The sequence below is a fragment of the Erythrolamprus reginae genome, chromosome 4, assembly GCF_031021105.1.
Source record: "Erythrolamprus reginae isolate rEryReg1 chromosome 4, rEryReg1.hap1, whole genome shotgun sequence".
Lineage (NCBI taxonomy): Eukaryota > Metazoa > Chordata > Lepidosauria > Squamata > Dipsadidae > Erythrolamprus > Erythrolamprus reginae.
Window position 1 is genome coordinate 26,030,560 of NC_091953.1, and position 24,119 is coordinate 26,054,678.

At 42.4% G+C, this 24,119-nt stretch overlaps 1 protein-coding gene across 2 annotated transcripts in view; it reads left to right on the top strand.

The window, feature by feature from the left end:
• The first annotated feature begins 510 nt into the window (after positions 1 to 510).
• The window catches only part of MTUS2 (microtubule associated scaffold protein 2), a 375,450-nt gene continuing 351,841 nt past the window's right edge, over positions 511 to 24,119 (top strand). For both annotated transcript variants that reach the window (XM_070749864.1, XM_070749865.1), the window contains exon 1: positions 511 to 752. The gene's annotated coding sequence lies outside the window, so the exon portion shown is untranslated. The remainder of the gene's footprint in view (positions 753 to 24,119) is intronic.

Consider the following 24,119-nt stretch of genomic DNA (forward strand, 5'->3'; position numbering starts at 1 on the left):
CCCCAAAATTGCTGATGGCGGCCCTGATACAGCCAGCCAGCCAGCCTCCTGGCCTGCCAAAAGGTGGCAAAAACGGCAGGCTTGGAGCCGGTGAAAAATTCCATCTTGTCCAGACTGAATGAATGGTTTAATTTAAGTTTTTTTCCCCATTGTTTTACTGTTTTTTATATTTTGTTGGCCACCCAGAGTCTGCAAGAAGTTGTGTAAATATATTTACTGGGAAATAAATGAATGAATGAATGAATGAATGAAAACAAAAACATAAAAATAAAATAAATAATAAAATAATAAATAAATAAAATATAAAAAACAAATAATAAAATAAACATAATAATAAATAAAAAAATCCGCCTCTCGTTTAAGTTCGAGCGACGGCCGACCTTCTCTCCGCGCGCCGGTAGAGGGCGCCGGAGCTAACTTTTTTTCCTCTCTCTCTCTCCACCCCTCCCTCCTTCTTTCCCTTTCCCTTTTTCTAAGCCCGCCGCAGTGGGAACCTGGTAGTAAGACCAGGGTCGAGCCGAGGCGCTCGGCGGCGGGAGCGCTCCCCGCGCCGTGCATTATTATCCCTCGCCTTTCCCATCTGAGCGCGCACGCGCGGGGGGCTCTCCCCTCTCCCCCCCCTACCGGACCCGCAAGTGTGAGGGGAGCGGATATCGAGGGCGCCGCCGCCGCCACTCGGTGCGCTGGGACCGGGACGAGGAGGCGCGGAATGGGGAGGCTGCTCTTTGTCCTGCGACATCGCGCCGAGCCAGGTAGGTGCCCTTCCCTGCGCGTTGGGTACCAAACGGGGCCCCCGTTGAGCATCTTCTTGGGGCAGGCGGGAAGGGGGCGCGGCGCGTTCGGCATCCAAAGGTGCGAGGATCGCCCTGCCCTCCTCTCTAATTTCCTCCTGCGCAAGTTTTTTTTTTTTGAAGCCCGCGGGGTGCGTTTCCTCCCACTTGCTCCGAAGCGCGCCCCTCGGTCGGTCTCTTCCCGAGATGTTAGCCCCGGAGAGGGACCGAGTCCAAGGGGCAGGCGGCGGCGTCTCGACCCACCCGGACGGAACCTAAAACAATTGTTGTTCGCGCGCCTGGCTTTTTTTTTTTTGGCGGGCGGCTTTGCGCTTTCCCGCGAGAATCCAACCGCACTTTTTTTTTGGTTTCCCCCTCCACGGTGTCCCTCTCTGAGGCTTTTTCCTCGCCGGTGGTCGTTGTGATGGGATAGGTTTTGCTGTAAGAGGAGGACCCTAGGGGTTGTTAGACTGTGGAGTGGTTAGTGTGTTTGTTTAATGTTTGTGTTTCTGTATTTTTTTTGGATTTTTTTGGGAATTTTAAAAATGTAAATAACCTAATAAAATTATCTATCTCTATTATCTATCTATCTATCTATCTATCTATCTATCTATCTATCTATCTATCTATCCCTATCTCTATCTTCCATCTATCTATCTATCTATCTATCTATCTATCTATCTATCTATCTATCTATCTATCTATATCTATCTTCTCTCTCTCTCTCTCTCTCTCTCTATCTATCTATCTATCTCTATCTTCTATCTATCTTCCATCTATCTTTCTATCTTTCTATCTATCTATCTATCTATCTATCTATCTATCTATCTATCTATCTATCTATCTATCAAGGATCGGCATGTGGATGGGTGGGTGGGTTTCCCCACGCCGACGGGACCGTCCTCTCTGTCCCACCTCTCTTCGTCTTGTGAAGGCTTGATCCGTGCCTCTCTATCCTTGGTCCTTCCTGCTAGGCACAAGGTTGCTTAGCTTTTTTTTTTTTTGACAGTTATCAATCTCGTCCCGAGGTGTGATTGAATTGAAAGGGAAGATTGACTGAGCGGCATCTTTCTAAGGAGGATGGCAGGGCAGGGAATGGGGCGAGCGGGGAGAGATCCTTCCTTCCTTCCTTCCTTCCTTCCTTCCTTCCTTCCTTCCTTCCTTCCTTCCTTCCTTCCTTCCTCCCTCCCTCCCTCCCTCCCTCCCTTCCTTCCTTCCTTCCTCCCCCTTCCTTCCTCCCCCTTCCCCCTCCCTCTTTCCTTCCTTCCTTCCCCTTCCCCCTCCCTCTTTCCTTCCTTCCTTCCATCCTCCTCCCTCCCCCTCCCTCTTTCCTTCCTTCCTTCCTCCCCCTTCCCCCTCCCTCTTTCCTTCCTTCCTTCCTTCCTTCCATCCTCCCCCCTCCCTCCTTCCTTCCTTCCTTCCTTCCTCATCATATACAAGATAGCGGCTATTGGTATAAACATAAACAGAAGCGAAATAGGTACAGGCGTTTATTTATTTTATTATTTATTTTCTTATTTGTATTTATATGCCGCTCACTCCAAAAAAGGACTCAGCGGCTAACAGTAGCCATAAATACAATATACAGTAAAAAAAAAATACAGGCATAAAAATCAATAGAGCAACAAGATCATACTACAGTCAGTCCTAATTCTGATAGTTAGGTAAATGAGGACAATAGGACAGGGATGGTAGGCAGGTTGGTGCACTTACACACGCCCCTTACAGAACCTTTTAGGAATGGGGTGATGTTGACTCTAGAGCAGTGTTTCTCAACCTTGGCAGTTTGAAGATGTGTGGACTTCAATTCCCAGAATTCCCCAGTCAGCAACATCTTCAAACTGCTAAGGTTGAGAAACACTGCTCTAGACCGTCTTAAGGTTAAAGTTTTTGGGGTTTGGGTAAAAAACCCCAGAATTAAGTAGTGCATTCCAGGCTTTGACCACTCTGATGCTGAAGATTAAGAGCATCCATGGCCCAATCCACCTTGATAAAGAGGAGATATTCATGAACAAGCTTCGGGATGGAGGGTAGACTCTGCACAGGATGGGAACTTGAGGACGTTATGCACGGTCCCCTGCAAGTTTTTGGACTCCTGCGTCCCCTTCCCAATTTGGGCTCCCTTCAAAAAGGTTGTGGAGATTTTTCCGTCTCCTGCTAGGGACGATGAAAGCCGCCTGACCGTCCTGTGGATGGCTAAGTGGTTGGGAAAAACCTCTTTTGTTTGCAGACAATAAGTGCCAGCCAGCACGTTGGTTGGTGATCTTAGACAACCGTCTTTTGTTGAAATGGGTTTCACTTCCCTCCCATGGAGAACGGAGGCTGCTCAATTGGGGACTGGTCCAAAGGCATGCTTTCAAATAATTCATGACTGTATGCACGTGTAGGGACGCAGAGAGATTTCCTTGAAAATGTGTGTCATCTGAAAGATTATGGAGCAGAAGGAGGGTGGATGTCGGCTGTGATGCGCGGCTAACCCTCTCGAGATTTTAGCAGAGCACAAAAGGACTGTGGCTCCCAGTAGCAGCGACAGCAACCGTCTCTCTCTCACCAGCTTCCAGTTTGTAAACTGGGATGTTTAGAAGCTTAGAAGCGGACAAGGGATGAATGAAAGGAATTCTTGAATGTGAATTTTTGGCAATTAGATAGTGAGTTAGCTCTCTGATGCTAAAAACATACATGCGGTTTAATTCATTCTCAGACGATGTTTATTTTATTTGTTTTGTCAAGTACGTATTGGTGGTATACAAAGATATAATAATATTTATATACTGTACATGATACTAGTAAAACAAAGTAAACATTAGGACAGGGGACGGAAGGCACACTGCTGCACTTATACATGCCTCTTACTGACCTCTTAGGAATTGGGAAAGGTAAACAGTAGATAGTCTAAGGGTAAAGTCCTGGGGGTTAGTTGATGATACTACAGAGTCTGGTAGTGAGTTCCATGCATCAACTACTCGGTTATTAAAGTTATATTTCCTGCAGTCAAGTTTAGAGCGGTTTACTTTAAGTTTGTATCTGTTGTGTGCTCTTGTGTTGTTGTGGTTGAAGCTGAAGTAGTCATTGACAGATAGGACGTTATAGCAGATGATTTTATGGGTTATGCTTAGGTCGTGTTTAAGGCGACGTAGTTCTAAACTTTCTAAGCCTAGGATTGTAAATCCAGTTGCGTAGGGAATTCTGTTGCGCGTGGAGGAGTGGGAGGGCTCTTTTAGTAAAGTATCTCTGGACATTTTCTAGAGTGTTTATGTCCGAAATGAGGTGTGGGTTCCAGACAGATGAGCTGTATTCAAGGATTGGTCTGGCAAAGGTTTTGTATGCTCTGGATAGTAGTGTGAGATTACCGGAGCAGAAGGTACGTAGTATTTGGTTAACAACACTTGAAGCCTTTTTGGCGATGTTGTTGCAATGGGCTTTGTTCTCCCCAATTGCTGTTTTTATCCTCGGTTTCAATTGGGATTCAAATAAGAACATTGTCCACAGCTCAATTCCATCACTGCAAACGCCCCTTCCACAGTAAGGATATGAAGCTGTCAAAGTCTCCAGTTTAAATGTCATCTTAGCTAGGTGACCTTAGGAAAGCTACAGCTCTCAGTTGAGGTACCTATCACCATCTGCTGAGTAAAGATAATAATATACAGTGATACCTCATCTTACAAATGCCTCATCATACAAACTTTTCAAGATACAAACCCGGGGTTTAAGATTTTTTTGCCTCTTCTTACAAACTATTTTCACCTTACAAACCCACCACTGCCGCTGGGATGCCCCACCTCCAGACTGCCGGTGCCAGTGAAGCACCCGTTTTTGTGCAGCTGGGATTACCCTGAGGCTCCCCTCCATGTGAAATCCCACCTCCGGTCTTCCATGCTTTTGTGATGCTGCAGGGGAATCCCAGCAGCACAAAAACGGGCGCTTCGCTGGCAATGGAAGTCCGGAGGTGGGGTTTCCCAGCAAGGGGAGCCTCAGTGAAATTGCAGCATCGCAAAAACACAGAGGTCCGGAGGTGGGGTTTCGAGGACTTCGGTGTTTTTGCGATGCTGCGATTTCACTGATGCTCCCTTCGCTGGGAAACCCCACCTCTGGACTTCCGTTGCCAGTGAAGCGCTAGTTTTTGCGATGCTGGGATTCTCCTGCTAGGATTCCCCTGAAGCATTGCAAAAATACAGAAGTCTAGAGGTGGGGTTTCCCATGGAGGGGAGCCTCAGGGGAATCCCAGCAGCACAAAAACGGGCGCTTCGGCTGGCAAAAGGGGTGAATTTTGGGCTTGCATGCATTAATCGCTTTTCCATTGATTCCTATGGGAAACATTGTTTCGTCTTACAAACTTTTCACCTTAAGAACCTCATCCCGGAACCAATTAAGTTTGTAAGACAAGGTATCACTGTATTCTGATTTAAGAGAATGATGGCAAACAAGGCTTCTTGAAACGATGCTTGCAAAGTAATATAGAAATGTTGTTGTTATCCTGCTGCCTACTGCTACTAATGCTGTAATAATTCGTATCCCTGGACAACTTGAGTGTCTGATAAAAGCTCCCAAGTTTCGGAGCAATTCTTTTATGCATCAACTCCTCATCTCGGTAATAAGACAATTGGGTTGCACTTCTGATTTTTCTACAGTGCTGGCGAAATGCACACAACTGTGCATAACACAGTTATCAGATTACATTATCTCCCAGATTTGAAAAGACCAACTACATTAAAGCGTAACCCAATTAAACTGAGGTCAAACAACACATTAAACAATATGTATACAGGCTAATATAAAACTAATCAACTTAGCATGCTGTATGAGCCACTAATCTTTAACTGATCTGCTTAAGTAAATTGCTTGAATTCAGTTGTTTTCTTTTAGATTTATGTGAATAATTTCTTCTTTAAAAAAAAAAAAATTATTAATTTTTTTAAAATGTAAGACAAAACAAGACATGCAACAGTTAACATATCGGGGAGCTACAATTGCTCCGCTGAGTATAGAAGTCTTCCTAATACAGAAAAAAAAGACTAATTCTAATTTAGATCAATACAGAAAAATAATCTTATCAATGATAATAATATCGTAGAAATCTTGACTTTTCAATACTTTCTAACAATTATGTAATTATAATTAAAATAATTAAAATCAGTTAGCTTATCTATCGAATATCACTGCTTGGCTGCATAGCTAGAGGTATAACAAGCAGGAAGAGGGAGATTGTGATCCCCTTATATAGAGCGCTGGTGAGACCACATTTGGAATACTGTGTTCAGTTCTGGAGACCTCACCTACAAAAAGATATTGACAAAATTGAACTGATCCAAAGACGGGCTACAAGAATGGTGGAAGGTCTTAAGCATAAAATGTATCAGGAAAGACTTAATGAACTCAATCTGTATACAGTGATCCCCCGCTCGTTGCGAGGGTTCCGTTCCAGGACCCCCCGTAACGAGCGGGTTTTCGCGAAGTAGCGCTGCGGAAGTAAAAACACCATCTGCGCATGTGCAGATGGTGTTTTTACTCCCGCAGCGCTAGCGAGGAGCCGAAGATTGGGGGCGGCGCGGCTGTTTTAAAACATCGCCGCTGGCATGGGGGGCTTCCTAGCAGCCCCCCAAACCCGGGTTGGGGGTCCGGGGGGTGCTGGCAAGCCCCCCATGCCGGCGGCGACATTTTAAAACAGCCGCCCCGCCCCCAATCTTCGGCTCCTCGCTAGCGGGCAGGCAGGCGGCGGACAAGCCGTTCGCTGGCGCTGGCTCTCGGCGCTTTCGAGCTGAGTCCTGGAGCGAATTCGCTTCAGGACTCAGCTCAAAAGCGCCGAGAGCCAGCGCCAGCGAACGGCTTGTCCGCGCTCGCTCTCGCCGCTTTCGAGCTGAGTCCTGGAGCGAATTCGCTTCAGGACTCAGCTCGAAAGCATCGAGAATGAACGGCGTGGGCGGGCGAAGGGCGGGCGGCAGCGAGGAGTTTGCGTGGGCGGTGGGGAAACTCCTTGCTGATGCCCGCTGCTCGCCCTCCCGCCAGCAAGAGGGGGAAGACCCAGGGAAGCCACTCGGCAGCTGATTTGCCGGGCCCCATCTACGCATGCGTGCCCATAGAAAAAAAGGGCACGCATGCGTAGATGGTGTTTTGACTTCCGGGTTCAAAAATCGCAAATTACCCTGTTCGCAATGGTTGGGGACGCAATAACCGGGGGATCACTGTAGTCTGGAGGACAGAAGGAAAAGGGGGGACATGATCGAAACATTTAAATATCTTAAAGGGTTAAATAAGGTTCAGGAGGGAAGTGTTTTTAATAGGAAAGTGAACACAAGAACAAGGGGACACAATCTGAAGTTAGTTGGGGGAAATATCAAAAGCAACGTGAGAAAATATTATTTCACTGAAAGAGTAGTAGATCCTTGGAACAAACTTCCAGCAGACGTGGTTGGTAAATCCACAGTAACTGAATTTAAACATGCCTGGGATAAACATATATCCATTGTAAGATAAAATACAGGAAATAGTATAAGGGCAGACTAGATGGACCATGAGGTCTTTTTCTGCCGTCAGTCTTCTATGTTTCTATATAATATATTCAACCTAGTAAATTTAGCTCTTCAATGCTTTATTTTGATATCTTTAAAAATCCTTTTTTGCATTCCACCAATTGTAAACTTTCTGCCAAGTTTTATAAAATTCTGTTTCAGCTTCGTTATTTAGCCATCTCGTCATCATATCTAATTCTGCATATTCCATGATCTTCCTAAAAATCTCTTCATCTTTTGGAATTTCATTTTCTTTCCATTTTTGTGCAATATGTGAATAATTTCAATGTAACAGTATTAAAAATACAGAAGCCCAGCTCTCAACTAGGAACGAGTTGAAGGTTTTTAACTTATAAATCAATAACAAACTATGAATACATTTCATTGAAATTAATGGGATTTTCCTTGATAGAGCTGCATATAGCTATATCATTGTCTTACACATTACATTAGTTTTATGAGTGCCTATCTAATTCTTTTTTTTGAGGGGTATACTTTTTATACCCCCCCAATTCTTTTTTGGGGGGTTATACCGTGTTTCCCCGAAAGTAAGACAGTGTCTTACTTTCTTTTTACCCCCAAAAGCCCCACTACGTCTTACTTTTGGGGTATGTCTTACATTGGAAAAAAATTGAAAGGGTCACGTTCCCGAAGGCATCTCCCCAGAGTCCAGAAGGGCAGCTGCGGGACAGGAGCCTCGTGAGCCCTTTTCCAAGTTCAACCTCAGGGCTCCAAGCGGCGTGCACGCGTGGAGCCGCAGACGTGTGTCGGGGAAGCGTGTGTCTGGAGGGGAGGAGCCGCTCTGCACAGTTGGGCAGCCCCACCTGCCTGCCGGAAAGGAGGCGGGCGAAGGAGGGCGCAGCTCCGGCCGCTCGCCTCGGAGCCGGTCGGCCTCGCTGGCCGCTTGCAGCCAAGCCTCGGCAGGACTCGGTTGCTGGGACGAGCGCCTTCGCTGCAAGCCGCTGCCTGCTCGGCTTGCTTCGGACCAGCGCCGTCCTTCGCTTTGCCAAGCTGGGGAAGAGGCGGTGGCGCCGCGGCGAGGCGAAGGCGAGGGGCGCGTGGGGAGCTTGGAAGCGACGTCATCGGGCTCCCCCCCCCAGCAATACCCCCGTGTTTCCCCGAAAGTAAGACATATGTCTTACTTTCGGGGTACGGCTTATATTAGCCGACCCCCCTGAAACCCCCGATACGTCTTACAATCGGGGGTGTCTTACTATCGGGGAAACAGGGTAGTACAATACAATATAGTATCAATCACCAAATTCTTAATTAAAAATATTAATTTATATATATTTTATTTTGGTATACAGTGGTACCTCTACCTAAGAAGACCTCTACTTACAAACTTTTCTAGATAAGAACCGGGTGTTCAAGATATTTTAGTCTCTTCTCAAGAATTATTTTCCACTTACAAAGCTGAGCCTCCAAAAGTGTAACCAGAAAAGGCAGGGAGAAGCCTCCATGGGGCCTCTCTAGGAATCTGCTGGGAGGAAACAAGGCTGGAAAAGGCGGGGAGAAGCCTCTGTGGGGCCTCTCTAGGAATCTCCTGGGAGGAAACAGGGCCGGAAAAGGTGGGGAGAAGCCTCCATGGGGCCTCTCTAGGAAACAGGGCCGGAAAACAGGGCCGGAAACAGGGCCGGAAAACACATTGGAAAGAATGGGAAGAATAAGACTACCATAGACAACCTGTAACTTAGTTAAGTAATCTAATTCAAGAAAGGTAGTTTCCTCTGTTTTCAGATTATGATTCTATATTGTTTATATTACCAAGCTTTTGCTTCTTTTTAGATGAAGATTATAAATTAGCAACAGCAATTAAAACCAGATACTTTTAATGGATAAAGAACTTTAAAAAAAAGGAATTTTATTGTGTCGATGGCAGCAAGAATACTTTATGCACAAAAATGGAATGATACTTTGATTCCCACAGTGGATAAATAGCTGCAAAAGTTGATGGAATTAGGAGAAATGGCAAAATTGACTGCTTTGATTAAAGAAAAAATATATAATTAATTTTTTTTGCTTCTTGGAAAGCACTTTTGGACTTCATGCTTGAGATGTAAAAAAGTCAAACTTTGATTTGGAGTTTTGTTGACTAGATAGGCTTGTTATTTAATTGGCTGGTATATATTATTATATAAAATTAAAAAGTTGAAGTTTGATATTACTAACTTATTCTACTGCATCAAAAGGAGCCCGAAGTCACTGTTGATATTTTTATTTTTCCTCTTACCGTACATTTTTTTTCTCTTTTCCTTTTTTCCTCTTATTTTCCTCTTATTTTCATTTTTCTTTGTACATGTTTATTTTATATTTTGATAAACTAACAAATATATGGAACAACAACGGCAATGAAACTTATCAGATGAAGCCATACAATTATTCCAATCCAATAACAATGGAGATTCAAAATAAGGACCAATCAGACTTTTACAAGGCCTGGCAGAAGTGGTACCTCTGGATACCAAAAAAAAAAAAGAATGTAAAAATCCTTTTCAAAGAAGAAAAACCTCATAACACCCCTGATCTTCAACATGACAATACATGAATCCATTTCAAAAATTTCCTACTCAACGGTATCGATCATGGCAACCTGAAGATAGACATCAAGTTCTGCAATCTAAACTTTTAGTTTATATTGAAATCTCAAAACCTTTATAACATCTGAGATTCATTGATGCATATACTCATGAATTCTTATCATACTTAAGTTATATGCATATTTACACCTACCACTCCTTTGCACCATAAAGTCGTACAGCTCAAAAGTGTCCGCTATGTTGCAGACACCCCTCCCTCCTCTTTTTCTTTATTTTCTATCCCTTTCCCCATTCCTCTCCCTATCCTCTTGTGTCTTTTTTTAAATTTTCTTACTCCATATTATTTACACTCTTCATTCTACTTTGGTGACTAAATATACATAAACAGTGATACCTCGTCTTACAAACCCCTTGTCATACAAACTTTTCAAGATACAAACCCAGGGTTTAAGATTTTTTTGCCTCTTCTTCCAAACTATTTTCACCTTACAAACCCAAGCTGCCGCCACTGGGATGCCCCGCCTCCAGACTTCTGTTGCCAGCGAAGCGCTCGTTTTTGCGCTGCTGGGATTCCCCTGAGGCTCCCCTCCATGGGAAACACCACCTCCGGACTTCCGTGTTTTTGCGCTGCTGCAGGGGAATCCCAGCAATGGAAAAATGGGCGCTTCACTGGCAACGGAAGTCCGGAGGTGGGATTTCGAGGACTTTCATGTTTTTGCGATGCTGCAATTTCGCTGAGTAACCCTCGCTGGGAACCCCCACCTCCAGAATTCCGTTGCCAGCGAAGCACCCGTTTTTGCGATGCTGGGACTCCCCTGCTGGGATTCCCCTGCAGCATCACAAAAACATGGAAGTCCGTAGGTGGGGTTTCCCACGGAGGGGAGCCTCAGGAGAATCCCAGCAGCGCAAAAACGGGCGCTTTGGCTGGCAAAAGGGGTGAGTTTTGGGCTTGCACACATTAATCTCTTTTCCATTGATTCCTATGGGAAACTTTGTTTCGTCTTACAAACTTTTCACCTTACAAACCTCCTCCCAGAACCAATTAAGTTCGTAAGACGAGGTATCACTGTATTTGCAATTACGTTCTACTGTTTTACTTCATACTGTGTTTTTTGTTATTTTTCTGTTATGTTTGTCTCCCCCTTTTAAAAATGTTAATATGTAATAAACATTTTTAAAAAAATAAATAAATAAAATAAATTGGAATTCTTAGTAGACTTATATCTTGGATCTGACGTAACTTTCGCAGCTTGAAGGATGCCAGGTGTTGGGCTGTCACGAAAAGTTATTCTAGCATTATAGTCCAGCAAAGCAAAATTCTAAAAGACAGGAAGCTCCCATCTGATCGCAGCCAACATTCAGGTCCCAATATCGAGTTACTTGAGGCACCAGCCTGCTATTCAGGAGATTGCCTTATGCAAGGTATCTTCTCACACAACAGCGCAATTCTCTGTTTCTCTGACTGTTCAAATCATCAAATAACATGCATTGTTAAGATGTGGAGCAAGTGATACAGAAGTAATAGGCTTCATGAAGGCTGACAGATCAGAATTGAGATTCTGGGTCTATATTTCTAGAAACATAATTAGTCACATTAGGTTGTGATTCTGCCATGCTGCTATTGTTGGGGCCTGGAGGTCCACATCTGATTGAATTAATGCTACGTCTTATTCATCCTCCTCATTCAAGAGTGCTTTATGGACCATTAGCATGACACTGTGATATGGGGACTTTGGAGTGGATTTATTCATCAAAATAACCAAAGTAGAGTTACCTAAACCAAACAAGCTGTAGCATGACTACATACAACATATGAATTATCTAAATCAGGGATGTCAAACTGGTGGCCCCTGGGTTCTATGCGTCACGCACAGGCCACACCCACTCCAGCTCTGCGAATGGGAAAAACATCACGGAAAGTCACGTGACGGCAACGAGACGCAGCGAGTTTGACATCTGTGATCTAAATGAACTCTTGATCTTGACATTCGTTCTTCCTGTCTAAATTGAACTCTGATGGCTTGTAGTTATATGAACCAGTCTTGAGATGTCAGCTATTCTAATTTCCTCCTTTTTAGCCAGTGTAGAATTTGGTTGAGTGTTGGTTGAGCTTCAACCACAACAACACAAGAGCACACAACAGATTTAAACTTAATATTAACCGCTCCAAACTTGACTGTAAAAAATATGACTTCAGTAACCGAGTTGTCGAAGCGTGGAACTCATAGTGTCATCCCCAAACCCCCAACACTTTACCCTTAGATTATCCACGGTTGACCTATCCAGATTCCTAAGAGGTCAGTAAGGGGCGAGTACAAGTGCACTAGAGTGCCCTCTGTCCCCTGTCCTATTGCTCTCCTATATCTCCTATACCTTTCTTCTATTCCTATATCTCTTCTTCTATTCTTTCATTGATATGTTCTATCACTATATCTTCTTTTCTATTCTTTCTTAGATATATTTTACTATGAGTATCTCCTCTATAACCTTCATCATGTATTTTACTATGTGTGTATATATATATACACCCACTAAAACCCTCATTGTGTATTGGACAAAATAAATAAATAAAATAAATAAATAAATAAAATCTTCACCATAAATCTCCCTCAATAGGTTTTCACCAATCACATTCAGTCCAATTTATCCTACAAGGTTGTGTTGAGGAGATAAGCTTCACAGGTGACTTTCATGTACTCTGATATAAATGTTATAAATGTTCAGGATATAAATGTTAGAAGTAAATACAGTAAAATAAATCTATTGTCGTAGCAGGTATCATTTTTCAATGCTAGTCGCAGGATAATAGAACTGGACTATAGTAGAACTGCCGGACTCAATTGTGTCAACCCCTAACCCCCAACACTTCTCCCTTAGACTCTCCACGATTAACCTCTCCAGGTTCCTAAGAGGCCAGTAAGGGGCGTACATAAGTGCACTGGTGTGCCTTTTGTCCCCTGTCCAATTGTCTTTCCTTTCTCTCACTTATCATATATATTTTCTTTCTTTCATATATCCTTTCCTCTAAGTTCACTTTACCCTTATATATATTACTACATGTCTATATTTCTGCCTATGTATTTGTGTATTGGACAAATGAATAAATAAAAATAAAATAAAAATAAATAAAAACTATCTAGGGATAGGACAGACTGTCTATTTTACAATGCTTTTCAGTATTTTAGCATAATTATAATTGTCACTGGGTTCCAATAAAATAATTGTTATTCGAATTAGTGAATAAATAGTTTATTTAGAATATGAAATGGTTGTGGCTGAAGTGGGGCTACAAAGCAGTGTTGTACGCATGGTAGACGATGTTGTATATTATACAACATTGATTTAGATGGTGTACATAAGATTGGTATAGAAAGCAAGTAATGGACGCATGAAGGATGAGAGGACTTTGTTTAATTAATAGGGAGAGGAAACCGAAGAAGAAGTAATGGGAGCCAATGTGATAGTTGGAGATCTTGGTGCCCTGAAGATGTTTGAACTTCAGAATTCTGAGGAACAGCCATTATATGCTGCATAATTTTATTTTGTGTTTTATTGGGCATATTTATGTTGTAACCCACCATAAAGTCAGCTAATACATGGATTGCTCAGACACAGAGATCTGGAGAGTATAAAAGAATGGTTAAAAATAAGTCTTTGTTTGCATTATTAAGCAAAGAAAAAAATATATTTATAACAACGTTTGTGCAAGTGCATGTTAAGAATTAGGAACCAATTATAATTCAAATCCTAAAAGCTATACGGTGGTACCTCTAAGAACGCCTCTACTTGAGAACTTTTCTAGATAAGAACCGGGTGTTCAAGATTTTTTTTTGCCTCTTCTTAAGAACCGTTTTCCTGGAAAAATTTCCCAGGAAATTTGAGAGCGGCACGAAGGCCCGGCCAGTTTCCTGCCATTTCCCCTGGGTTTCTCTCTCTGGCGCAGTGTATGGGACGCAGCCTCGCGCCAGGTGTATGGGAGGCGTATAAGCCTCCTTGCTGCTTCAGAGTCCCTCTTTTTTTTTAAAAGCCTTACATTTTTGGATTTTTTTTATTCCCCTGCCCTCCCCTTCTTCCTTTGACAGCGACTGTCCTCCTCTTCTTCTTACTCCTCCTCCCATCCAAATTCTGAGCTTTTATTTCTTTCCTAATGGGTTTGCATGCATTATTTGCTTTTACATTGATTCCTATGGGGAAAATTGCTTCTACTTACAAACTTTTCTGGTCATGGAACGAATTTAGTCCTTAAGTAGAGGTAGCACTATATATGCAGAATTGACAATTAAATATGTACTGGTTTGTATATAATGTACAAGGCAACCGGGGCAGATTGCTACAACCGCCACTACTGGTGTGCTGAATTGGCAGCTTTGGTTGTGTGTGCACTATGCGTGTGCATCCCCAACATGTTTTTGCTTGTACGCATGTGCACGAAGCAAAAACGTGCTGAAATCTCAGCCGCATGAGAGATTTTGGTGATTTTTGCTTCTGCGCATGCGCACGAAACAAAAAAATGAAAAAAGATTGCGGTGCCCATAGGACAGTGATGGCGAACCTTTTTTTCCTCGGGTGCTGAAAGAGCGTGTGCTTGCGGTGTCTTGCATGCACGAGTGCCCACATCCATAATTCAATGCCTGGGGAGGGCAAAAACAGCTTCCACCACTCCCTGGAGGCCCTCTGGAGGCCAGAAACGGCCTGTTTCCCAACTTCTGGTGGGCCCAGTAGGCTCATGTTTTGCCCTCCCCAGGCTCCAAAGACTTTCCTGGAGCCAAGGGAGGGTAAAAATGCCCTCCCCATCCCCCAGGAGGCTCTCTGGAAGCCAAAAACGCCTTCCCAGAGCCTCTGGGCATCCCAAAAATCAGCTGGCCGGCACACACATGCACGTTGGAGCTGAGCTGGGGCAACGGCTTGTGTGCCAGCAGATATGGCTCCGCATGCCACCTGTGACATCCATACTATAAGTTCACCATCACTGCCATACGATATAAATTAAGGCATCATTTAAACACATTACACCCCAATCATGCTGATAAGCTGCTTGAGTTTTTTCCAGTGAAAATGTACTGAATATTGCAAACAATCGTCCTGGTGGAGTATGAGCACCCCCCCACACACAAATGTTTACTTCTTCCTGAGGGGGGGCAGAGAATAATTGAGAAACACTGGTCTAGTTTAATGAAAAGAAGGACCAGGGGAGACATCACAGCAGTGTTCCAATATCTCAGGGGTTGCCATAAAGAAGAGGGAGTCAGGCTATTCTCCAAATCGCCTGAGGGTAGAACAAGAAGCAATGGGTGGAAACTAAACAAGGAGAGAAGTAGCTTAGAACTAAGGAGAAATTTCCTGACAGTCAGAACAATTAATCAGTGGAACAGCTTGTCTCCAGAAGTTATAAATGTTCCAACACTGGAAGTTTTTAAGAAGATGTTGGATAACCTTTTGTCTGAAATGGTGTAGGGTTTCCTGCCTAAGCAGGAGGTTGGATTAGAAGACCTTGAAGGTCCCTTACAACTATTCTATTCTATTCTATTCTATTCTATTCTACCCTACCCTACCCTACCCCATCCTGTTCTAAACCAGAGTTTGTACCAATGCTCTAATATTCACAGGGACCTCTATTATCTCTGTCATGAGATGACAGCCTACAGGATCTGTGGGGAAGGCAAAATTGGCAAGATAGCAGATGGAACATCACAAAGCAAAGCCTGTCTTTTTAAAGAACGTGTGTAATGTTGAAGCTTGCCCAAAAGGGGTGGGGCTTGTACTATGATGCTCCATCTGCCATCTTGATTTTGTGCCATTTTGTGCCATTGTGCAAGTGCCGTTACTCCAGACACCCATCTCAGGTGTGTGTGTGTGTGTGTGTATGTGTGTGTGACACGATGCAAAATTCTCACTCCTAATTGCTTAAAGAATAGCCAAAGGATGTGCAAGTCTGTCCAACTCATTGAAATTGAAGATGCCATCTGGGATACATTAGATGGAAAATGGGTTTGGGAGGCCTGCAGAATACTGCTGGGGGCTGGGGGAAGGCAAAAATGCCCCCATTTTTGTGAAAAGCGGGCTTCCCAAACCCTCTGCACACCTCGTTTTTGCAAAAAAATGGTCCATTTCTTGCAAAAATGGGATGTGGGGGCAAGGCTTCAGGAGGCCAAAATGGCCACATTCAATGTACAAGACACACCAACATTTCCACCCTCTTTTGGAGGGGAGAAGGAGCATTTCCGGTCACAATTCAAAGTGCCCTTCATGGCATCGGACCAGAATATCTCTGGGACCGCCTTCTGCCGCACGAATCCCAGCGACCAGTTAGGTCCCACAGAGTTGGCCTTCTCCGGGTCCCGTCAACAAAACAATGCCGTCTGGCGGGACCCAGGGGAAGAGCCTTCTCTGTGGTGGCCCCGGCCCTCTTGAATCAACTCCCCCGGGAAATTAGAACTGCCCCCACCCTCCTTGCCTTTTGTAAACTCCGTAAAACCCACCTTTGCCGCCAGGCATGGGGGAATTGAGATGTCTCCCCCGGGCCTATACAATTTATGTATGGTATGTTTGTGTGTATGTCTGCTTAATAATGGGTTTTTAAAAATGTTTTTAAATTATTAGATTTGTCATGAATTGTTTTATTGTTGTTGTGAGCCGCCCCGAGTCTATGGAGAGGGGCGGCATACAAATCAAATGAAATCAAATGAAATCAAATGAAATCCAATCCAATCAAATCAAATCAATGTCAATCAATCAATCAATCAATCAATCAATCAATTTTATACTTCAAAAAATACGGTATATCTACTATGTTGAATTTCTGTTTTAAAATAAAAAAACCCCTGATTAATTGAAGCCATTTCTTGGTGACTATCCATGTAATTTTCTTGACAACAACCTGACATTGTTTGCCATGTCTTTTTTTCCCATTTCCCAATTTAGTCAGGAATTTTCTACTTGCTTACTATCAAGTATAATCAAGTCAGGCCCTGCTTTTAAAATCTGATGAAACCTGCTATGTGCTTTATTCCTGTGGAGGGATGAAATTGGGGTCATAGAGGTGCCTAAGAATCTATTTGCATCTTCCAGCCTAGGAAATGAGCATGTAAGAGAACTTTCAAAGCATTTGAAGAGTTTAAATCCATCCCCGTGGATTAAGAAATAGTATACATCTCCAAGTTTGGATAGGCTCTATTTCTCAGGTGGCTTGAATCTCAGCTGTTCTTGGTTATCTAGAGCAGTGTTTCCCAACCTTGGCAACTTGAAGATATTTGGACTTCAACTCCCAGAATTCCCCAGCCAGCGAATCCCCAGCCACTGATCTAGAGCCTAGTTGATTTAAACATGATTTAAACACGCCCAGTTTAGCGAAGGGGGGAAAGTCCCAATACATCACATGATGTTTCCATGGTGACATGTGTTTGACACCACTGCTTTATAGAGAGAGTATTGTTATCTAAGAAAACAAAAAGGTTCATATTTTCTTTTTTTTTAATAATATTTTTATTGGTTTTGAGAATGAATTTTTTTTTTAAAAAAAAGAATAGCATCTATACATTTCTGAACAGTTCATACTCTGTATCTGTTACTTTTTATATTGTCAATTCTACCCATTTTCTTAAATTGACCTTTAGGAACTCACATATATTCAACAAGCAAAGATACTCTTTATTTTATAGCAATTAATAATTAAACATTGGTAGTTGTTTCCTTTCTCTATGTGTCTTTATATTTTTATACTATTTATTTATTTTATTTATTCATTTGTCCAATACACAAATACACAGGAAGAAAAATAGACATGTGGTAATATATATAAGGGTAAAGTGAACTTAGAGGAGAGGATATATGAAAGAAAGAAAATATATATGATAAGTGAGAGAAAGGAAAGACAATTGGACAGGGGACGAAAGGCACACCAGTGCATGTATGCCCCTTACTGGCCTCTTAGGAACCTGGCGAGGTCAATCGTGGAGAGTCTAAGGGAGAAATGTTGGGGGTTAGGGGTTGACTAGTTTTCTTTCTATTTATGTACACTGATACTCTGTATTGTTAGATTTGATTTTTGTTGCGGATCCATTCCTGCCATTTTTGCCATGTCTCATTGGTTTCTTTACTTTTCATTCCTTTCATGTTTTTATGAGCGTGAAATAAAATTTTATTTTGCACGCTGTCCTGGTCTGGTAATTTTTGTTTGTTTGTTTAGTCTCAAAGGAAATAATTAAGAAGGCGAATCTCAAAGGAGCTTTTTCAACGGGCAACTGGACTTTTTAAAAAACATTTTCCTTGATGTTTCTGACTGAATGGTGGGGAATAGAAGGGTTTATATTCTTTGCAGTCACATGCCGTAAGAAGGCAAAGGTAGAATCTCAAATCAGGCCTATTCACACATTATTAGCTGAGGTGGCGCAGCACATAGAGTGCAGTATTACAGACCACTGAAGCTGACTGTAGATCTGTAGGTCAGCTGTTCAAATCTCATCTCCGGCTCAAGGTTGACTCAGCCTTCCATCCTTCCGAGGTGGGTAAAATGAGGCCCCAGATTGTGGGAGCAATATGCTGGCTCTGTTAAAAAGTGCTATTGCTATCATGTTGTAAGCTGCCCTGAGTCTAAGGAGAAGGGCGGCATAAAAATTGAATAAATAAATAAATAAATAATTAAAAATCTTAATTTATATCTATTTTGTTTCGGTATACAGTGATACCTCTACCTAAGAACACCTCTATTTATGAACTTTTCTAGATAAGAACCGGGTGTTCAAGATATTTTAGCCTCTTCTCAATTTGCAGGCTCTGTTAAAAAGTGCTATTGCTAACACGTTGTAAGCCACCCTGACTCTAAAGAGAAGGGCGGCATTAAAAAATTGAATAAATAAATAAAAATAAATAAATCAGTTCTCTTTGAAAACAGGAAGGGATGCCTAATGTTGATGAAATAGAGACTGGATTCTTCTGAGATGGTTTGTTGGGACAGGAGAAACCTTACCCAACCTGTTGTCCTCAATAAGTTTTGATTTCGATGATCCTTTACTTACACATTGAAGTGCAAAGTCTGAAGAAAGGTTCTTTCTGCTTTCATTATAAGGCCGAATTGAATTGATTCATTACCAGCACAAATTAGAGCACTCTTATTTGACATTTTCCACATGAGTTCTTTCAATGAAAACATTCTGCAAAACCAGAAAGAATAACATTTGAATGTTCAACGTATACCTGTACCTACCATGTTCTGTTAGCGATGCCAGGGGGCGGCTGTGTGGGTTCTTGTTGTTCTCGGTGCGGCTAACAACAGTGACAAAAAACAGAATGTAAAAATCCAATACTTCAACAGTTAAAAACCCTTGTTATAAAACCAATCATAAATGCAAACATACCATGCATAAATTGTAGAAGCCTAGGGGGAAAGATTATCTTAATTCCCCCGTGCCTGACAGCACAGGTGGGTTTTGAGGAGTTTACGAAAGGCAAGGAGGCTATTCTAATCTCTGGGGGGAGTTGGTTCCAGAGGGTTGGGGCCGCCACAGAGAAGGCTCTTCCCCTCGGCCCCGCCAACCAACATTGTTTAGTTGACGGGACCCGGAGAAGGCCCACTCTGTGGGACCTAACTGGTCGCTGGGATTCGTGCGGCAGAAGGCAGTCCCTGAGATAAGCTGGCCCAGTGCCATGAAGGGCTTTATAGGTCATAACCAACACTTTGAATTGTGACCGGAAACTGATCGGCAACCAATGCAGACTGCGGAGTGTTGGTGTGACATGGGCATATTTGGGAAAGCCCATGATTGCTCTCGCAGCTGCATTCTGCACGATCTGAAGTTTCCGAACACTTTTCAAAGGTAGCCCCATGTAGAGAGCGTTACAGTAGTCGAGCCTCGAGGTGATGAGGGCATGAGTGACTGTGAGCAGTGATTCCCGGTCCAAATAGGGCCGCAACTGGTGCACCAGGCGAACCCAGCAGATGTGGTGCTTATGAGCCAGGCCAGCGACCCCAAAACATCGGCTTGATTAAGCTGGCTTGACCCCATGTCAAAACACTAAAATTCGAGATCGGGCCCAGATCGGAGATTTGGGGACAGCAATATGCTTACTTCTTCCTGAAGGGGGGGTGTAACAGAAAAGAATTGAGAAGCACTGTGTTAGCCTAACTGTAAATATAACTTTTGCCTTCCTACCCCACTTCCGGTGAACGCTTAGGCAGCTGTCCTTCATTTTAGAATTTTAGGCAACCCTGAACTTGAATAGTTTTATCAGAACTCAAGCCAGCCTCCTCTGCCTCCAGGCTGTTTTGGAAACATAGTGATGCCTTAACTACAGTCTCTTGGCTGAGCTAGAGATTGTCAAGGAGAAAAATCCTCAGGGACAACTGCTGCAGAAACAGACCCAGCAAATCAGCGTTGCATGAAAAAAATAAATAAATTACAATCTGCTAGTTGGGTGCTGCCTGTCTTTGGAAAGTCATCTTTGGAAGACCGCTGCTGCAGTCAAAGGCTACACCAGCAGAGTCCAAAATGGTTGGGACTAGTTGTATTCCATCAGGGCATCACCAGAGCCTGAAGACGGAAGAACAAAAACAATGCAAAACAGAGTTTACAAGTATTATTATTATTATTATTATTATTATTATTATTATATTATTATTATTATTATTATTATTATTATTATTATTATTATATTTATTTATTTATTTATTAGATTTGTGTGACGCCGCTCTCCGAAGACTCGGAGCGGCTCACAACAACAGAACAGTACAAATCCAATGATTAAAACAATTTAAAACCCTTAATATAAAAACAATCATACATCTCATGCAAACCATACAAAGTAGAGTTGAGTTGCAGGTGAAATCCTGGAATCCTTCATGGATCAGAAGTTTAAAATAAATTATTAAAATAATAAATTTAAATAACTTAACTTTAGGCATTGGGTGGAATGGGATACCTTTGTATCCTATATGTATCACAAGAGTCACTAATCCAGTGATGGCAAACCTTTTTTTCCTTGGGTGCACGCTATCGCGCATGTATGAGTGACCATAGCCATAATTCAATGCCTGGGGTGGGAGAAAACAGCTTCCCTCGCTCCCCGGAGGCCCTCTGGAGGTCGGAAACAGCCTGTTTCCCAACTTCTGGTGGCCCCAGTAGGCTCGTGTTTCGCCCTCCCCAGGCTCCAAAGGCTTCCCTGGAGCCAGGGGAGGATAAAACACCCTCCCCCCGAAGGCTCTCTGGAAGCCAAAAACGCCCTCCTAGAGCCTCTGTGTGAGCCAAAAATCACCTGGCTGGCACACACATGCACGTTGGAGCTGAGCTAGGGAAACGGCTTGCTTGGCAGCAGATAGGGCTCCGCATGCTACCTGTGGCACCCGTGCCATAGGTTCTCCATCACTGCATTAGCCAATAGTCAGTAGCTGATAAATGAATCACAGATTAATGAGGTTTGCCGTTCTGGTAGCTAATAGCCATACTACAAAGAGTAGGTGATAAAATTGTAACCATCGATCTGGTTAATTATTACTAAATCTTGTCAAGCTAACGACATTGATATAAAGTCTGGCAAATTCATCATGGTCAACATTATGGAAAAATTACTGAAATAAAATAGCCAGGATTTAATTCTTCAGAATAGCAAACATATAAATGTTGCTTGATGTTCATTCTGTTCATATGAGACTGCAGTACCTTTCTGTCAGAAGAAAGGTCCAATGGGCCACAGGTTGTTTAATGATAGATATATTTGTTTTCTTATGATCTTGCTTTAGAATTTCTATAGGTATTGTTGTCAGAGTAATTGGTCTGTAGTTTGTTAAAACTTACTGTTACCAGTTTTTTTTTAAAAAAGATATATGCAATACAGTGGTCCCTCAATTTTCGCAGGTTCGAACTTCGCGAAACGGCTATACCACAGTTTTTCAAAAATATTTAATTAAAAAATACTTTGCTGTTTTTTTCCCTATACCACGGTTTTTCCCGCCCGATGACGTCATACGTCATCGCCAAACTTTCGTCTGCCTTTAATATTTTTTTTTTTTAATAAACTTTAATAAATAAACATGGTGAGTAATAATCTAAATGGTTGCTAAGGGAATAAGAAATTGCAGTTTAGGGGTTTAAAGTGTTAAGGGAAGGTTTTTGATACTGTTCATAGCCAAAAATAGTGTATTTACTTCCGCATCTCTACTTCGCGGAAATTCAACTTTCGCGGGCAGTCTCGGAACACATCCCCCACGAAAATCGAGGGAACACTGTATATGCTTTTCTTTAGTTATTTAGCACTTTGGCAGCTCTTTGGGCTATTTTAAAAAAGAGATTACATCAGGGTTTGGTGAAATCATCAAGTAGTAGTTATTTCAGTATACTGTACTAGGCTGCATCTGGTCCTGGAGGTTTAAACTCAAAGAGGTATTCCCTCACCCTATTTCTATCATTCTCAAGCTTCGGTTTTCTCTCCCTTTCCAGCCTTCAGAAATTCCAGATGGAACACGTAATTGGTTTTTTTAAGAAGACAGAACCAAAAAAGAACTGAATAGCTCTGCCTTTTCTTTGTTATCTGCTACCTTTTTACCATTTTGCTGAACAGATGGCATACCAATTTCCCCCCCTCCTTTTTACTTTGAATACATGTAAAGAAGCCTTTTTAAAACTATCCTTTTACTAATTTCAACTCATGCTGAGATTTTGCTCTCTTGATAAAAAAAAAAATGAAGCAAATCTAAAATAGTTCACAGATATTTCTTTGTATGGGATTTGAAAGTGAAATGTTCTCAGAATAGTAACCCCAGTTTGGGACATTTTATCATGAGACAATCCACATGAACATATTTTTTGTCCCTTTCACTCTCTACCTAATATTTACAATATCATATATCGTAGTTTTCTCCAACTCAAGATGTAATGGTAAACAACTTGCATAATGATATTAGAAACTATCTCCGGGACCGCCTTCTGCCGCATGAATCCCAGCGACCGGTTAGGTCCCATAGTGTTGGCCTTCTCCGGGTCCCGTCAACTAAGCAATGCCGTTTGGCGGGACCCAGGAGAAGAGCCCTCTCCCCGACCCTCTGGAACCAGCTCCCCCCAGATATCAGAGTTGCCCCCACCCTCCTTGCCTTTCGCAAACTCCTTAAAACCCACCTCTGTTATCAGGCATGGGGGAATTGAAATTTCTCTTCCCCCTAGGCTTATAGAATTTATACATGGTATGTTTGTATGAATGAGTGGTTCTTTAAATTGGAGTTTTTTAGATTGTTTTTAATATTAGATTTGTTTACATTGTCTTTTTATATTGTTGTTAGCCACCCCGAGTCTTTCGGAGAAGGGCGGCATACAAATCTAATAAATAAAATAAAAAATAAAGAAAATAAAAATAAACTGTATTTGAATTTCATTGGGAATAGAGTAACATAGAAATGTAAATCAGTCGATTGAGGAATGTCGATCAATCTCAGCCAGATTCCAGCTAAGGAGATTTGGGATTACAGTGGTACCTCTACCTAAGAACGCCTCTACTTAAGAACTTTTCTAGATAAGAATCGGGTGTTCAAGATTTTTTTGCCTCTTCTCAAGAACCATTTTCTACTTAAGAACCCGAGCCCGGAAAAATTTCCCAGGAAATTTTAAAGTGGCATGAAGGCCTGGCCAGTTTTCTGCCATTCCCCCTTTAATCCCGGCCATCTCTGGCTTTTCTGGGCTGCCAGAAGAGCTTTTCGGTGGCACTTAAGGAGGCTTTGGCAGTCCAGAGCGAACAGAGGGTGGTGCGTGCTCCTCCTCACCACCTCAGAGTCCCTCTTTTTTTTAGCGTTAAAGTTTTGGATTTTTTTGATTCCCCTCACCTCATTTTATTCCTTTGGCAGCAACTGTGCTCCTCCTCTTCTTCCTCCTTCTCTCCCCCCACCAAAATTCTGAGCTTTTATTTCTTTCCTAATGGGTTTACACATATTATTTGCTTTTACATTGATTCCTATGGGAAAAATTGCTTCTACTTACAAACGTTTCTACTTAAGAACCTGGTCATGGAACGAATTAAGTTCTTAAGTAGAGGTACCACTGTATATTGTTGTCATTCAGCAGATCCAAAAATATGACCTTGAGAATCTGAAAGAATCTTCCATAACTTAATAAAAACCTTCCTTTTGAAAATGAATCTTCTGGTTTGCATGCAGCCAGAATGTTGAAATTACAGTAATACCACATCTTACGAACCTAATTGGTTCTAGGAGAAGGTTCGTAAGACGAAAAGTTCGTAAGATGAAACATTGTTTCCCATAGGAAACAATGTAAAATCAATTAATCCGTGCAACGAACCCCCCCCCCCCCCCGCAAAAAAACGCCACC